The 15009-nt window shown below is 32.5% G+C and overlaps 3 long non-coding RNA genes across 3 annotated transcripts; 1 reads left to right on the plus strand and 2 right to left on the minus strand.

Annotated features, from left to right (window-relative positions):
* Positions 1-3263: 3263 nt before the first annotated feature.
* LOC125060692 lies at positions 3264-4217 on the minus strand. The gene is made up of 2 exons (XR_007118902.1): positions 3832-4217; positions 3264-3565 (listed from the first exon to the last, which is right to left on the minus strand). It is a non-coding gene; the product is annotated as an uncharacterized LOC125060692 (long non-coding RNA).
* Positions 4218-4498: 281 nt separating this feature from the next.
* On the minus strand, positions 4499-4943 carry LOC125060719. Its single transcript, XR_007118909.1, has 2 exons — positions 4734-4943; positions 4499-4575 (listed from the first exon to the last, which is right to left on the minus strand). It is a non-coding gene; the product is annotated as an uncharacterized LOC125060719 (long non-coding RNA).
* A 4515-nt stretch (positions 4944-9458) lies between these two features.
* Positions 9459-10106, plus strand: LOC125060713. The gene is made up of 2 exons (XR_007118908.1): positions 9459-9531; positions 10032-10106. It is a non-coding gene; the product is annotated as an uncharacterized LOC125060713 (long non-coding RNA).
* Positions 10107-15009: the final 4903 nt, after the last annotated feature.

Consider the following 15009-nt stretch of genomic DNA (forward strand, 5'->3'; position numbering starts at 1 on the left):
ACCAATTAAAAAAAAACATTCTATCAAATTGCCCTTCATCATGTCCACTTCAAGTTATGAATTACAACCACAGCACACACACATTACATTACTTGTTCTTTAAAAGAAAAAAAATTGTTATCTCTCATTCTTTTTTTTGATTATTATTATTTTGTGTGTTTCTGTGTGTGTGTGCGTGTGTGTGTGTTATGTTAGCAATAAATGGTATGTCTATGTCTATGTCTAATTGGATTATTATAAATGTATACGAGACAATTGATATTTGTTTATATAGATTTAACATACATCCTTTTATCTATCTTTGGCAAGAGGAAGAGTAATGTGGAGTAAGTAAGTATTAAACTGGTGTCCAAGGACAATTTAGAAGGTGGACAGACCAGATTAAGGACATACCAGATGGGGCACAGTGCAGTTAGAAATGGTGGGATTTGTAAGAGGGTTTTACCAAAAATGGGCACACAGGTATCTAAAAAGAAGGATAAGATAGAAAAATAACAAGTTTAAGAGTAAAGAATGTGCAATATTTCATTATTTATTATTATAATTTTTATTTTTAATAATAATAATTAAACATTACTCCATGAAAATTAAAACAAATTTAAAAAGTTTGGTCCCTTTCGCAGTGTACCTTTAACGCTGGCAGCATTTCCTCGCAGAATTGCGATACTTATTCGTTGAGTGAGGAAAGCACTAGTTCTGGGATCACTGGTATTATCTATCAGGCGCCAATTTAAATCTTTTATTAACGCTTGCCTTTGACCGGCTTCCCTAGACCCAACTGCCCCCAACCTTGCGCGGTAATATTTTGATATTGTCGTGTTAGTGTATTCTTCAAAAGCTTCTTTGAAAATCGGTGTCCCTAAGAGGTACAGCGATTTATTATTTTTATATTTGGAGCAAAGCTATTAATTTTTGTGTCGTCGGTGTCCATATTCTCACCATGGAGATATAATTTTACATTTAGCAAAACTTAAAGTGATGCGATCTGAAAGTACAACATCTGCTTGACCTAATAGTACCATCGTCAAGATATCAGACGTTAGAAATTTGATTTGAAATTTTGTATGCGAGAATTTATTGCGAGACTAAAACTAGCCGGCCCAAGACGATCTCCTTGTTGTCAACAACCAACTTCTGAATAGAGTTACTTACGTAACGTACGTAACTTTTGTATGTTATTTTTGATGGCTCTGAGTAACACTGTAAGTATCTATTTCTTGAATGTTTTTTGTTTTTTATTATTATTATATAGATTTATACAAAGAAATATGTAATCTAAATGTTATATGTCTATAAAGTATTTGCACCTATCGCTATTATACTTAGTATGTTGTATATAGTTCGTTTTGGAGACTATTTTTACAAACGGATAATAAAAAAAATAGACAAAAATGTTACAGATAAAAATGGTAATTTGGAAAACCCAAGAAAAATAATTTGTACAAAGTAATTATGGGTTTTCATGAGAGCCAAGGGCACAGATAATGCACGAAGCAAAGCCAGTTCAGACGTAGATAATGTAGGGTTCTTTCTAAGACATAAAATAAGATTAAAACAAGTCGAATATTTAGTTTGATAATAATAATTAATTCATTTTTATTTTAATTAGCTAAGCTTTCATTTTTTTCATTTCATTTTCCATTTCTCATTTTCTCTTAAGCTCGCTCCGCTGATTCCTCTCTCTCATTTTCCTTTTGCAGTGGAAATCAACAGACAAATCTCTTTGTTGGTGGAAATGTAAACCTATTTCATTTAAAAGGCGTCCGTCCCGCCTAGCCATTTCCCGCTCATTACCCTTTCGCGGTGGAAACCCGGCTTTAGGATAACAGCGGTAATAACAAAAAGTGCTTTTGCAAAACGTTACCTACTGTAAATAAAATAATTTAAATTTTTATGTTTAATTTATATAAATTAAAGATATTCCCTATTAGGATATAATCATGAAATATTTCCTCGCTCAACGAATAAGTATCGCAATACAGCGAAGAAATGCTGCCAGCGTTAAAGGTACATTGTCACAGGGACCAAACTTTTTAAATTTGTTTTGATTCTATGATACTTAACAAAATACACTAATTCAAACGCATATTGTTTATTAATCGAATAAGGAAACCTATTAACCATATAGTTATTGTAACATTAACTCATGCATTGCATAGGCTGTAAAAGAAAATAGACAACTGAAAATACCGTTAAGAGAATCCCACATGCGTTTCAGTCGGTATTACCCATCGCTGATAAGTTTAATTGTAGTTCTTTAAAAAGGCTGTGCTTTACTTCTAGTGTTTAAATCGCAGACGGCATTATGTATTCTATATTACTCATTTTCATACTCTTTTCTTGCTGTTATTGTGCTGATGATTATTATTCCAAGGAAAGCACCAAGGAGTATTGGCGACCTACAACCCCGTCTTACTGGGAGAAGATCAAACCGACAACATCCAAGGATGATAAGCATCTCCTCATACAGACGACATATGCTAAGCCATACTACGTCACTGGATTATATACGATTCCGTATTATGTGTTTGGCGAATTTGCAAATGTCTACCAACGACCGGCATTTGGATATCCCGACGTGAATTATTTTAATTATAACATCAAGAAGCAGAATAAAGATAAACAATATGTACCATCTTATAAGGCGTAAGTCGAGTCGACGTTTTTCGCTTTAGATTTATACTATATTTTAATTATGGCGCTTTTATAACTATTGTAATGTATCAAGTGAGAATTATGTTGGCAAGGGTATTCGAATGATGAATGTGCAGATAATTTTACATTGTTTGGTTGGCCATGTATATTATTTCTAGGAAACATTTTTTTAGTTCAATAAAAATAACTAACTAAAATATTAAAAATAGGCGTTAATCGTAAATGGGTCAAAATTAGGGGTTGTATGTATTTTTGTATGCTGTATCATAAAACAATTAAAACAATTTTTCTTTTCGAGAAAATCCATTTTTTTTAAAAACCCTTACAACTTAGGGGTTTAAGATATAGATAGTAACCGATTCTCAGACTTACTGAATATGCATGAAAAATTTCATAAGAATCAAGCCGTTTCGGAGGAGTATGAGAACGACCATTGTGACACGAGAATTTTATATATTAGATTACACACTTCACAATTTTTATATAATTTTAGTTTCTATGTGAATTCTGATGTGTTGTCCACCAGTGTAACTAGTCGTTCTAAGCTGTGCCTGGCTAAGTAGAATGCGATCCTTATACATAATTGATTAAATAAATGAAAGAAAATCTAGATATGAGATGTTTATTAAATTATATCAACTCTTGAAGATTATTGTTTGCCGGATGGATTTCCAGTATTGAATTTTTCTAAAAATCCTGCAAACGTCTGAAGGAATCCCGTAGGTAGTTTTTCGAAGACTCCAGCGAAACTTCCCAGGTTTTGTGATCCACCGCTACCACCCGCACCATTTCCACCCACACCACTTCCACCTTTTTCGGCACTCGCCTTTTCTCCTTCGGCTTGTCTTGGGATACGTACTCCCGCAAAGGCAACGTGCACGAGGCACAATACAACGACGAAGATGATTACCTAAAATTTTATTTATTATTTTTTTTTGTTTAAGACATGAAAGAACATATCATTAATGCTATCTGAATAGGAGTGGTTTATCAGTAATTAAAATGGCGTACTTAGATTCACATCCCCTTCTCCCATTGGATCTACTGAACACAAATTGAATGAAGGAAAATGGCAGTAATAGTTAAAATTTCTAAAACCCAATTTGGTAAAAAAAATCAAATAAAATCTTATAATTTCTTATTTTCTATATTTTTTTAATGTAAATGCAAGCTTACCTTGGAAGTCATGTTGATTGTTTGATACTAACATTTGGTGCAGTGTAGAATATATACAAAAAATTATCTCCATTACATTAACGATATCGCAAATTAAACCATTCTGAAGTCTAAATTATTTCCTGAAAGCATTATTGTAATGCAACAAACTGCACTGCTGCGTGTCATTAAGATACCAAAAACCCTCATTTAATGAATTACTTAATCCGGTACAACCCATAGTTTTAGTCCTACCATACAAACTGTTTCTTATTTTATAGTCTACGTGTAAGGTTTACTTAAAATATTTATAGTTTAATGTATTGAAATTTGTCGAAATGAATAAACAAAAAATAGGTAAAGAAAATGAACTTGATGAATAATTAAAAAGCATAAGATTAAGCGTTGTTTAAGGTTATTAAAAAAATATAAAAATAGAAATTTTGATGATGCAATATTTATTAAAATACACCCTTATAAGAATTTTCACACAAACATACAATTGAATTAGTTATTGTCCTTGTCGGAGCCCTTGTTCTTCGATGCACCCTTCGCCTTTCCCTTAATCGAATTACTGAGGATTGAGAAGGTTTGCGCTGGGTTCTTGGAGATTTCTGAGAAGATTTTGTTAAAGTTCTTTATGGCTTCTAAGTTGCTAAGCTTGCCAATAGAAAAACCGCCGTCACTGTTCTTGTCTTCGTCATCAGATGACGCAGCTTGCGTATGCATGATGCAGGCGAACAGGGCGATAGCGAGGATGATAATCTGAAAAAATTATATATGAGAAACACTGTCAAAGAAGCGTATTAATAATTCTAGATCGTCTCCCAGATCAGAAAGAGTTTTATTTGTTTTCCAAAGATCGAACCTTAGAACAAGACAATTCAAAGCTAGTTAATTCAATAAAAATAGTAATAAAATACCTTTGAAGAAACCATGATGATATCAGGATTGTTTAGGTGATTGCTGTGAACTAAAGTTGACTGATGATGAAGCTAGTCTAGTTCTAGCTTTTATATAAAAATAGTTTCGTTTACCAATTTTATGTTCTTCAATTTAACTGATAAAAATGTAAATGTCGGTTTTTTAACAGTTTATGGCATCATTTGGGAAATAGGTATTTCCTACTTTATCTGTAATTGATTAGAAAAAGGTTAGTTTTTATACTGACAAACAATTCAAAACATATTCGCTGGAAATCACAATCACATTGAAACATTATTTTGCCGCTCCCTGATTTATTGTATGTAATAGGTTAGACTACTTACTACCTTTATTAATGCAAAAAATGCTGTTTTGTTTTCAAAATACTACTATTACTAATTTCTGGTATTATATTCTGATGAATTAATTATTTCTGGTTATATTAAGTTTTTGGTATTTTTTTTCATTATTCATATGACTAGTTAAAAAAGGCATTTAACTGATATTTTAATACGTAGACTTTGTTTGGTATGGCCTTACCTGCCCTCGCACAGGCAAAAAAGCTGTGTAATAAACGGCACAAATACAAGAATCTTTCCTCCAACTTCGATTTTGTTGCCTTTGTAGTAGTGACTCTTGGGAAGTGGGGTTCAAGTGCGCAGGCGCTAATTAAAGATTAAAGTTGGCACCTGGTAGATAGTACCGGTGACCCCAGATCTGGTGCTTTCTTCGCTCAACGAATAAGTATCATCTTATTCATTTTCAACGATTATTATGAATACTATGTAGGTTAAGAAAATTGTAAATATGTACTTTTTATTTGTGTGTTGGTGTTCCATAAAATTTAAGACATTCAATAATTTTTTCCTTTCGTAAATAATTTTTTGAACCTTTTTGTATATATTATTTATTCCAACTTTGGCTATATCTTTAGTATAATTGTTTTTTGCTGATGATGTTGATGTGGATTATGAAATAAATTAATATGTACTACAGAAGTTGTATAGGAGATACGTTATACAATAATTAACACTTTTTGCAGATTTGTTGTTCTTGCTATCATGCGCTTAGATTTTTGAACAATAATAAATCTAGAAATCTATTACTTTTTAACTATTGCATTACTTCGTGAATGCGTAAATGTTTAAAATTGTTCTAACAGTGTAGAAAACTTTATTACAGGTAGTTTCCGGTTTTAGATAACTTAAAACAAACTAGTATATTTAAAAGGTAAAAATTTAATGAAACATGTAGTACTCAGAGATGGCTAGAAAGGTACTTAAACACTTTTTAAATTTTAAAAAATATCAGCATATAACCTGCAGGTTCTGGTTTCGATTCCATGCGAAGCAAATATTGTTTTGACTTGGAGAATATATACGTATATAGTAGTGTAATATATACGGCAATCCCGAACAGAACTGTTACTCTTCTAGGTTCCAGGACTTAAGAGACAGAGGTTATTAACATTTTCGTTTGGCGTCTACAAAAATAAAATGTACACTTTATGCTTATTTGTTCACAGGTAGAAATCATCGCGCTTGTCTTGTGCATTTCCCTATTAAAGATATCTTCAGGAGATGATTATGAAGATAGAGATTGGCCAATTGGTTTCGGATACCGAGATACCGATATTGAAAATGCGATGATTGAGAATATACCACTAAATTATGAAGATTTAAGCTCTTTAGTTGCTTCAGTTTTTAATGGGAAAAAAATAATCAAACATAATATACAGTTATAATTTGTATTTTGTTTTTGAAATAAATGAATGAATTCTTTAATAATGCGTTTAAAAAAGTAATGAAATGTTTCCATTATTTTTAAAAACAAATAATGTTTATAGGGAAAGTAATTTAAAATCCGCATTCAAATACAAAACTCAGATCACCTGAGATATTTGAAATCATATTTCTGAATGTGGCTTGTTTATTTCAGAATGTATTTTTAAAGTTAAACAGTTAAAACTAGTTTTCAAATCTCTCCCAGATTTGATCATCTATCAACAAGTCAGCAGTTGGTCAGTGTCAAAGTGTGAACAAGTTAGCTCTTATTAACATGTTTAATTAGTAAAATTACCTTATCTTCACTCTAGCGCCAATATGGCGATACTGCATGTTAAAGCACTTTCTGATATACAACATTTTTTGATGAGGATCGAACAGAATCAAAGCCTGGCATCTCCTCATTCACCTCAAGATCGGAATTTCTTCAACTGACACGAATTCGACGTAAAATTAGGCGTAAAATCGATATAGATTTATTACTTATTTTGCTATTCGAAGCGTAATAACTAATACATATCCAGCCGATTTTGAGTTATAAGTGGTGAGATTTCCGATTTTCCTTTATAGCGTTGAAATGGAAAATGGAAATATAAAAGGAGATCAAAAATCACCTGAGACAACATTTGAACTGTGATTGCTACTCAAGTAGCTACTTTATTCGAGAATGTATTTTATTTGTTATTTATTTATTAAAAGCCGCGGCAAAAAGGCCACAAATAGGCATAGAAAAAGTGTAAAATTTTGCAACCAATGGCCGGCGTGGACAAACATAACGCTTATAACATATCACGATATTTAAACTCTCCATCCGCTGAAACTAATTTTAACTGAGACAATATATGCAACCTTTTTTGTCTTTAAAATCTATGTTTTTGTGTGTGTTTTAAACTGTTATATTCTTCATTTTGTTAACTCAAAGATATCTAGATTGAGCATTCTGATAAACATGATGGATGTCCAAACCTAGCACAGGTTTGGACATCCATAGTTGCTCACAATTTGAAAATAATAAATTACATCTGTTTTTGAACACTCTCTTCCTCTTCTACGAGTAATCATTCGCTTATAATTAAGTATTGGGTATACAGCAAATCTAATATATAAAGTTCTCGTGTGTTTATTTATTTATTTACAGCCCAATGGCCAAACTTAGACTAAAAACAATAAAATACAATTAAGATTTACAAAATTGACAATAAATGCTATCCTCTTATCCCCTCCAGGTATACTCTGAAATGGCAGTATAGTGTTGTTGTTGTTGCACAATGTTCGTTCCCATACTCCTCCGAAACGGCTCGACCGATTCTTCTGAATTTTTTATGCATATTCAGAAAGTCTCAGAATTGGCTACTATATATATTTCAAACCCCTAAGTGATAAGGGGTGTACACCCCAAATTTTTATTTTATTTTCTAGATTTTTTTTGTTATTATTTTTTTATGATACAGCACATATATGACAAAAATACATATAATTTTTAATATATTAATTAGTTAGTTTTATTGAACTAAAACAATGTTTCCTAGAAATAATATACATGGCAAAACAAGCGTTTGCCAGGTCAGCTGTGTAACTATAATATATGAAACGGTATTTTGTACCCCATTCCTCTCTGTAAGCTAGGGAACCTTCTCTTCCTCATCTCAAATGTCCGTTCTACAAAATTTCTCGTTTTGGTATGAGCAATATTATATCGCTCTTCAGATACTGCTGCATCATCACGTTCTCGATGGAGAGCGTAATGGTGTTAACAAGAAAGATAGACAGGGACTCCCACTATCACCAACAAGTTTTCTGTTGTATACTCTGCATATGATATTTTATATGAATACCACTCATGTTGCATCTAAATCTGTAAACTAACCAGTAGGTCCAACAACAGTCTGCAATAAGATTGTAGATATTAACACACAAAATATAATATATTCTATTACCTAGCTAAATCCCTATTCGCTTAGCTCCTTCTCTATCTTCCTTTAAATTTCTTCTATACAAACATTACCTGTCCTCATCATATTCCTACATTTCGTTTCTAAATACTATCTTAAATTAATATAGATCTTAAATTAAATTATCATGATTCATGTGCACTTTTTATTTTTCATATATCCTTTATTAGTTTATTTTGTTTATTCTTCCTGTTCAGTTATTTTTAATAACTATATGTAATATGTATTTTTGCTCTTCTTGCCTACCTTCTACCTAAAAAATTCTTTTCTCACAGTGGTTGCCTGGAAGAGATCGCTCGATAGCGATAAGGCCACCAAGTTGCCCTCCTTTTCATTTAATTACGTTCAAGTTTTATATTGTAATGCAACGAAGTGTTAATCAATAATAATAAATAAATCTCAAATATGTAATATTGATTGAAATTGTGTTTAATATAGCACAGTAACAAATGGGGTCATGAACTACTTGAACAAATAATGTTTTTTCTATTTTTGTAAACTTCATGCTGTACTCCTGGCGCAGTCTGCACCATCAATATTTCTTGCACAGAAGACAGTTAAATGTTTTCTTTGTTCACAAAACTCTCTTCAGTATGTGAAAATATCTCGAGGATATTTTATATTTTTCTTAGGCTTAATAGAAAATATTATATATCTAAAAGGCAAATACTGACTGTAAAGTTTTATAAATTTTCACTAAACAGTACATTTCCTTATGGACTTATAATTTTGTTTTATATTAAAATAGGCAAAAGATTCAAGCAAAATAGTAAATATTAAATGTCTATGATAAAATAAATATAAAGACCATTATGTTATATTATTGTCAATTAGGTTCATTGTTAATTAGATCTAGCCATTTCCTAAATGTTCGCTATAAATGGTTTATAGACTAAATCTACATTTTTATCGGTTTAATTGATGATCGTAAAAGTGGCAAAGGAAACCACATTCATATAAAAGCTAGGCCTAGACAAACTTCATCATCAGTCAACATTCAGTCACCTTCAGTTAACCCCAATCACCTAAACAATCCTGATATCATCATGGTTTCTTCAAAGGTAAGATATATCTTTAAATCCTATTTTATCTTGTTTATAAAAGAAAATATTACAAATTTGTCACATCGTTTTGTCGGATTCGATCTTTGGTAAACAACAAGAGAACAAAGAGAGGACGAGAGCTCTCTAGTATGAGCCTCTTCCATTTGACCGTATTCAAGAAGAAGAAGAGCGATTCAAATCGTCTACGACCTGTCGCTTGCACATACGAGCGTCTTTTTTTTTTTTTTTATAGAACGGGGGGCACACGGGCAGGATGCTCAGGCAGGATGTTAAGTGATACCGCCGCCGGTATCTGCTGTTTCGACGACGCCGCTGTTTCGAATTAGGGTCCTTCAAGAAAAGAGCGTAAAAGGCCGGCAACGCACATGCGAGCCCTCTGGAATTAAGAGTGTACATGGGCCGCGGATTGACTGGCCATCAGCCTACTGTCTGTTTGCCACCTGTTCTATAAAAAAAAGGTAATCAATGACACGAATTGTGGAACTCTTATTTTACAGATCACCATCCTCGCTGTCGTCATGTTCGCCTGCATCATGCATACGCAAGCTGCGTCATCTGATGACGAAGACAAGGACACTGACGGCGGTTTTTCTATTACCAACTTAGAAGCCATAAAGAACTTTAACAAACTCTTGTCAGAGATCTCCAAGAACCCAGCACAAACCTTCTCAATCCTCAGTAATTCGATTAAGGGAAAGGCGAAGGGTGCATCGAAGAACAAGGGCTCCGACAAGGACGATAACTAATTCAATTGCATGTTTGTGTGAAGACGTGTATTACTTTAATAAATGGTGCAGCATTAAATTTTCTTTTTGTGAGATCATAAAAATATCTCTTCCGAACTACGACCGATAAGTACTTAAATCCTGTAAAATAAATCTATTATAATAGCCAAGTAATCATACATATACATATAATTCTCAATACAAATTATATACTATACAGTACTGTAGAGGCTTATATCTTGTATTGTTGTCAACGTATGTTGAGTATGCATTCACAGCATATATGCCAAACAATAATTATAATATTCTAAATTACATACTACTTTTTTTACATGTCTCTTTACTATGACTCTGTTGTTCGAATGTTCCATACATTACGATAAGACTAATAAGTATGACAATACTTGGCGATTAAAAAGAGTGGCGGAAAGTTTATTGCCAGTTCTTCTTGCCCGCTCTACGCCCTTGACTTGCGAATTGGTAGTAAATGTAAATTTACAATTAATTTAACTTCTTTTTGACGATTCATAAGTGTACTTGTTTATCTATATGTATAAAGATATTTTGAGTTTGAGTTTCAGTAAGTAATTAAAGTCAAACCTAATATACTACCTTAACCTAATATATTACCTGATAATTAAATAATACTATTTAATTATCTTCACAAACTTGTCGCAAATATATCCAATTATGGTGCAGAACTGAGGAAATAATATTTATATTATGTTTAAAGAACTTTGTATCTCATTGCAAAAAAGAATGTAATTTATTTACATGAGAAACTTAATATATATATACGAACGAGATACACGTCGCCATCAGCCGTCCCAATTTTAGTCTACTAGGCTCATTCTGATATGTATCTTTAATGCCCTTTTGAATTGGTTAAACGCGTTAATATTACGAATTTTAGACGGTAATTGATTAAATAATTGCACACCCTCATAATTAATAGACTTCTTCAAATAATTTGTACGCGGCTTCGGCAAGATAAGCAAACTCTCTCGACGAGTATTGTGTGTTTTTTATTAAGTTTTTTTTAATTGAGATACAGATGCTATATACATATAGTTGTTTAATCGTCATAATTTTGGTAGCTTGGTAGATTTTATTAGTCTGTGTTAAGGAAAGGTATCTAATTAATGCCACCTTTTGTATGGCTAACAAGATTTACAATAATTTACCAAAAGATACAAAAGATCTTTCGACTAGAGTTTTTAAAAATCTACTTGGTGTATTACTTTTGGAAAAAAAAAATTCAATAAACGATTATTTGCGTGAGACACACGAGATATAAATTTAACAACGTATGATATGATATGTACCAAACAAATTATATTAGAATTGACCAATTCATATGACTAATAATGTAAAATGTAAAATTCCTTTAGAGACAAATTTGCGCGCCATTGTAAGTGGCAGAATATGCAAACTTACGATTGTATCACCTTACACATTTTTGTACTTATTCTTGCAATAAATTATTATTATATGAATAAATGATTTTGATTGATTGCTTGATAAAGCATTACACGGCATTGATCTATAACTTCTTCGTACTAAAATATAAGGCGATTAAATAGTCGAATAGCCTTCACAATTTACCCTACCAATTTTTAAAATATGAATTATCGCATTTTTTAATAAATAACTTACTCTTTAGGAATATATGTAATTCAATTAAAATAAAAGATAGTTTAACATTACTCCATTTTTATTTATAATAAAATTTCATTATTAAAAAACAAGTGATTCTTTTAATTGTTCTAAGCACGGATATTTGGTCCAATATTCCTGACTAAGGAGTAATCACTGGCCACTGCATTCGCTGAATTATTTGGCGCAACTAACTTAACTGGACGCCTCTGGTTTCTTAGATATGTTGGATTTCTTGTTCGAACATATTGTCCAATGTTATCGACGTTGGAGTTCTGAGCTGCTACAGCGTTTGCAGAATTGTTTGGACCCACGTAAACTGGGTTTCTTTGATTGGCACTGTCTGTACGAGGGTAGACGGGGTAATTCGGTTTTGCAGTGACGAATGTTACGCAGCATAGCAGGACGAGAATGCGAATCTATTAACATAAGATTATATCATAAAACACTCATACTATCAGACTAAATTACACTTATATTATATAGAGGAAAGATATGTTTGTAATGAATAAACTAACATAATCAATACATGTTGAGTAACATATGTTATATTTATTTCCAAAATATTGAGCTTATATTTAGCCAGTTGATAGCTAAGTTTTTTCTGTTATTAGTAAATAATCGTAAAGTAATAAGTAATAGTAATACATAGACCGTAACGGCTTACAGGTCAGGTGTTACCAAAGCAGAGATCGTGCCTGGACCGGTTCTGCGACAAAATTATTAATAATGTGAAGGATGCAAAAAAATGAAAGATTTGATTCGGCTGGCCCATGAATATTGTAAATAATAATATTACCTATGTCGCAAGACGAAGCAATTTTTATTTTTATTTATCTTTATAGTAACAATATAAAATATGGAAAATAGTCTTCATAGGACACAATGAAAGGAAGGAAAGAAGAAATGGTAGAAGAACGAAAAAAGGGTAATACATAAAAACATAAATTTATAAAGAACGTACTTTAAAAATGAATGTGGCAAAATAAAAAAATGCGTTGTAAATTTATTTATGAAAATACTTCTCTCTCTCTTCAGTCGGTAGCTCATGTCTTAGCGTCATGGTAAGCAAGGAAGCATCTCGAGCTGACAATCTGTTTCCACCGAATTCTGTCGAGCGCCTCTCTTATTATAGTGTATAATTTTGAGGACCATGAGTCTTTCACTTGATCTCTGCATATGGTTGGTGAACTTGATCTTTTGCCTTCTGTGTCAACCACGATCAGTTTCTCCAAGTTCTCATCGCCTCTGCGCATTGTATGGCCGAAATATGATATAATTCGCTGGCGTATGGTAGAGTCCAAGTCCGTATGTAGTGTTAGGTCCGGATAGATGTATTGGTGCGAAGTCTACTGTATTCTTAGCATTCGCCTCCAGCACCACATCTCAAAGGCATCAATCCTGTGCCTTTTTCGAGCCGAGATAGTCCACGCTTCCACTCCATACAAGAAGACAGGGAATACTAGAAAAATACTAAATACTTACTGTCATCTTAATTGCTTCAGTTAATCCTGTTGCTTAAAGATTGCTTACTGCATTAAAAAACATCGCACAGTAATTTATAATTATTTTAAACTGAATTTCACTATCTACAAAAAAGGAAACATTTCTTTTATCACTGACTTTTAAAGGTTTTATCGGTGCATTAATTTATTTGATAAGAACTGGAACTCTTTTTAACGATGTTGTAAAATACATTGAATTTATTTAAGCCTGTTTAATTCATTAGTTAGTTTTCATCCGTTCACTAGATGGCAGTTGTTGCATTTGGAACGCGGTATTGTTTTACTTAGGATATATGTAAATTCATACGTCAATAAAAGCCGTAGGATCTGGATGGACTCTGGAGTCCGGACGATCGAATAACAATTGCTAACGACAATTAAACTCCACCCGGCAAAGGAAAGTCATATCATAATCAGATTAGGATAAAAAACCGCCGTCACCAAGGCGTGGACGTGGAAAAAATATTAAAAGATTCTTCATGAGTTATCGTAGTTTATTATTAATTTCTTCTCGCGGACTCCCAAGGTAGCTTTGGAAGTAAAATTTCAAAGCCTATAATCTATATTATTTTTGATATAAAATACTACTACTACGATTACATTATTAGTGAGAAGCTAATACATACCCCGTCTTCTACTACATAATAAAATCATAATAATTGGTACATATGAACATAATACATTTTTAACTGACTGAAAAATCTAAAGTTATTAACTCGATTGATTTTTTTACTTCTGGATTCCAGAAAGAAGATAATGGGATAAAGACGTTGACTTTCCGCTGTGTCTCCGAATTAAGTCTTACAAAAGTAAATTTCGATATTTACTTTCTAAATATTTGTTCGATGGAGACATAACTCTCTGTTTACTCTACCTAACTAGTTAACAAGTAATTGACTTACGGCCGCTTTCTATACTCAATCCCAATTTTTACTACTAGAGATTGATATTTCCAATTTCAAATTATGTAATCCATTTCTCATAAACTACTTTTCAATAACCGATCGAAAGTCAATATGATTTTGTAAACCATGTGTGGGAGGACCAATCAGTACTTTTTGTCATTCAAAACAAACTTCTTCTGGTAAGGTTTTAACAGCTGTTACTCGAAATTAAATATGCTGTTATATTAAATCTATACGTTTTACATAAATAATCACGTCAATCAACGAAACCACAGGGACGGACCAATCCTTTTGTTACAAGGACAGTCCGTTTCACAAAGATTTTCTTTTGCGAACTAGCGAACTGTGGTATCGACTCCCGATGGAGGTCTTCCCTGAGAGATACGACCTGCAACTGTTTGAGTGTACTCCTCCCTCAAAGGTCGGCAACGCACCCACTTAAAATGAGTGTCTATGGGCTGCGATGACTACCCTTTTTGGGCGTCCCACAGGCTCGTTTGCCCACCATTATATAAAAAAATAAATTCAAAGCAGGGATTTTGAAATGCAGATTCTCGATCTATGGAATGGATAGGAAATAATTTAGATTATCGATCGAGTATAGAATGCGGCCGTGAGTTGCCCAAAATATTTTTTTTAAGCTGTAGAGGCTGTATACGATAAAATAATAAATAAAAATACTTA

This window comes from Pieris napi, chromosome 2, assembly GCF_905475465.1.
Source record: "Pieris napi chromosome 2, ilPieNapi1.2, whole genome shotgun sequence".
Lineage (NCBI taxonomy): Eukaryota > Metazoa > Arthropoda > Insecta > Lepidoptera > Pieridae > Pieris > Pieris napi.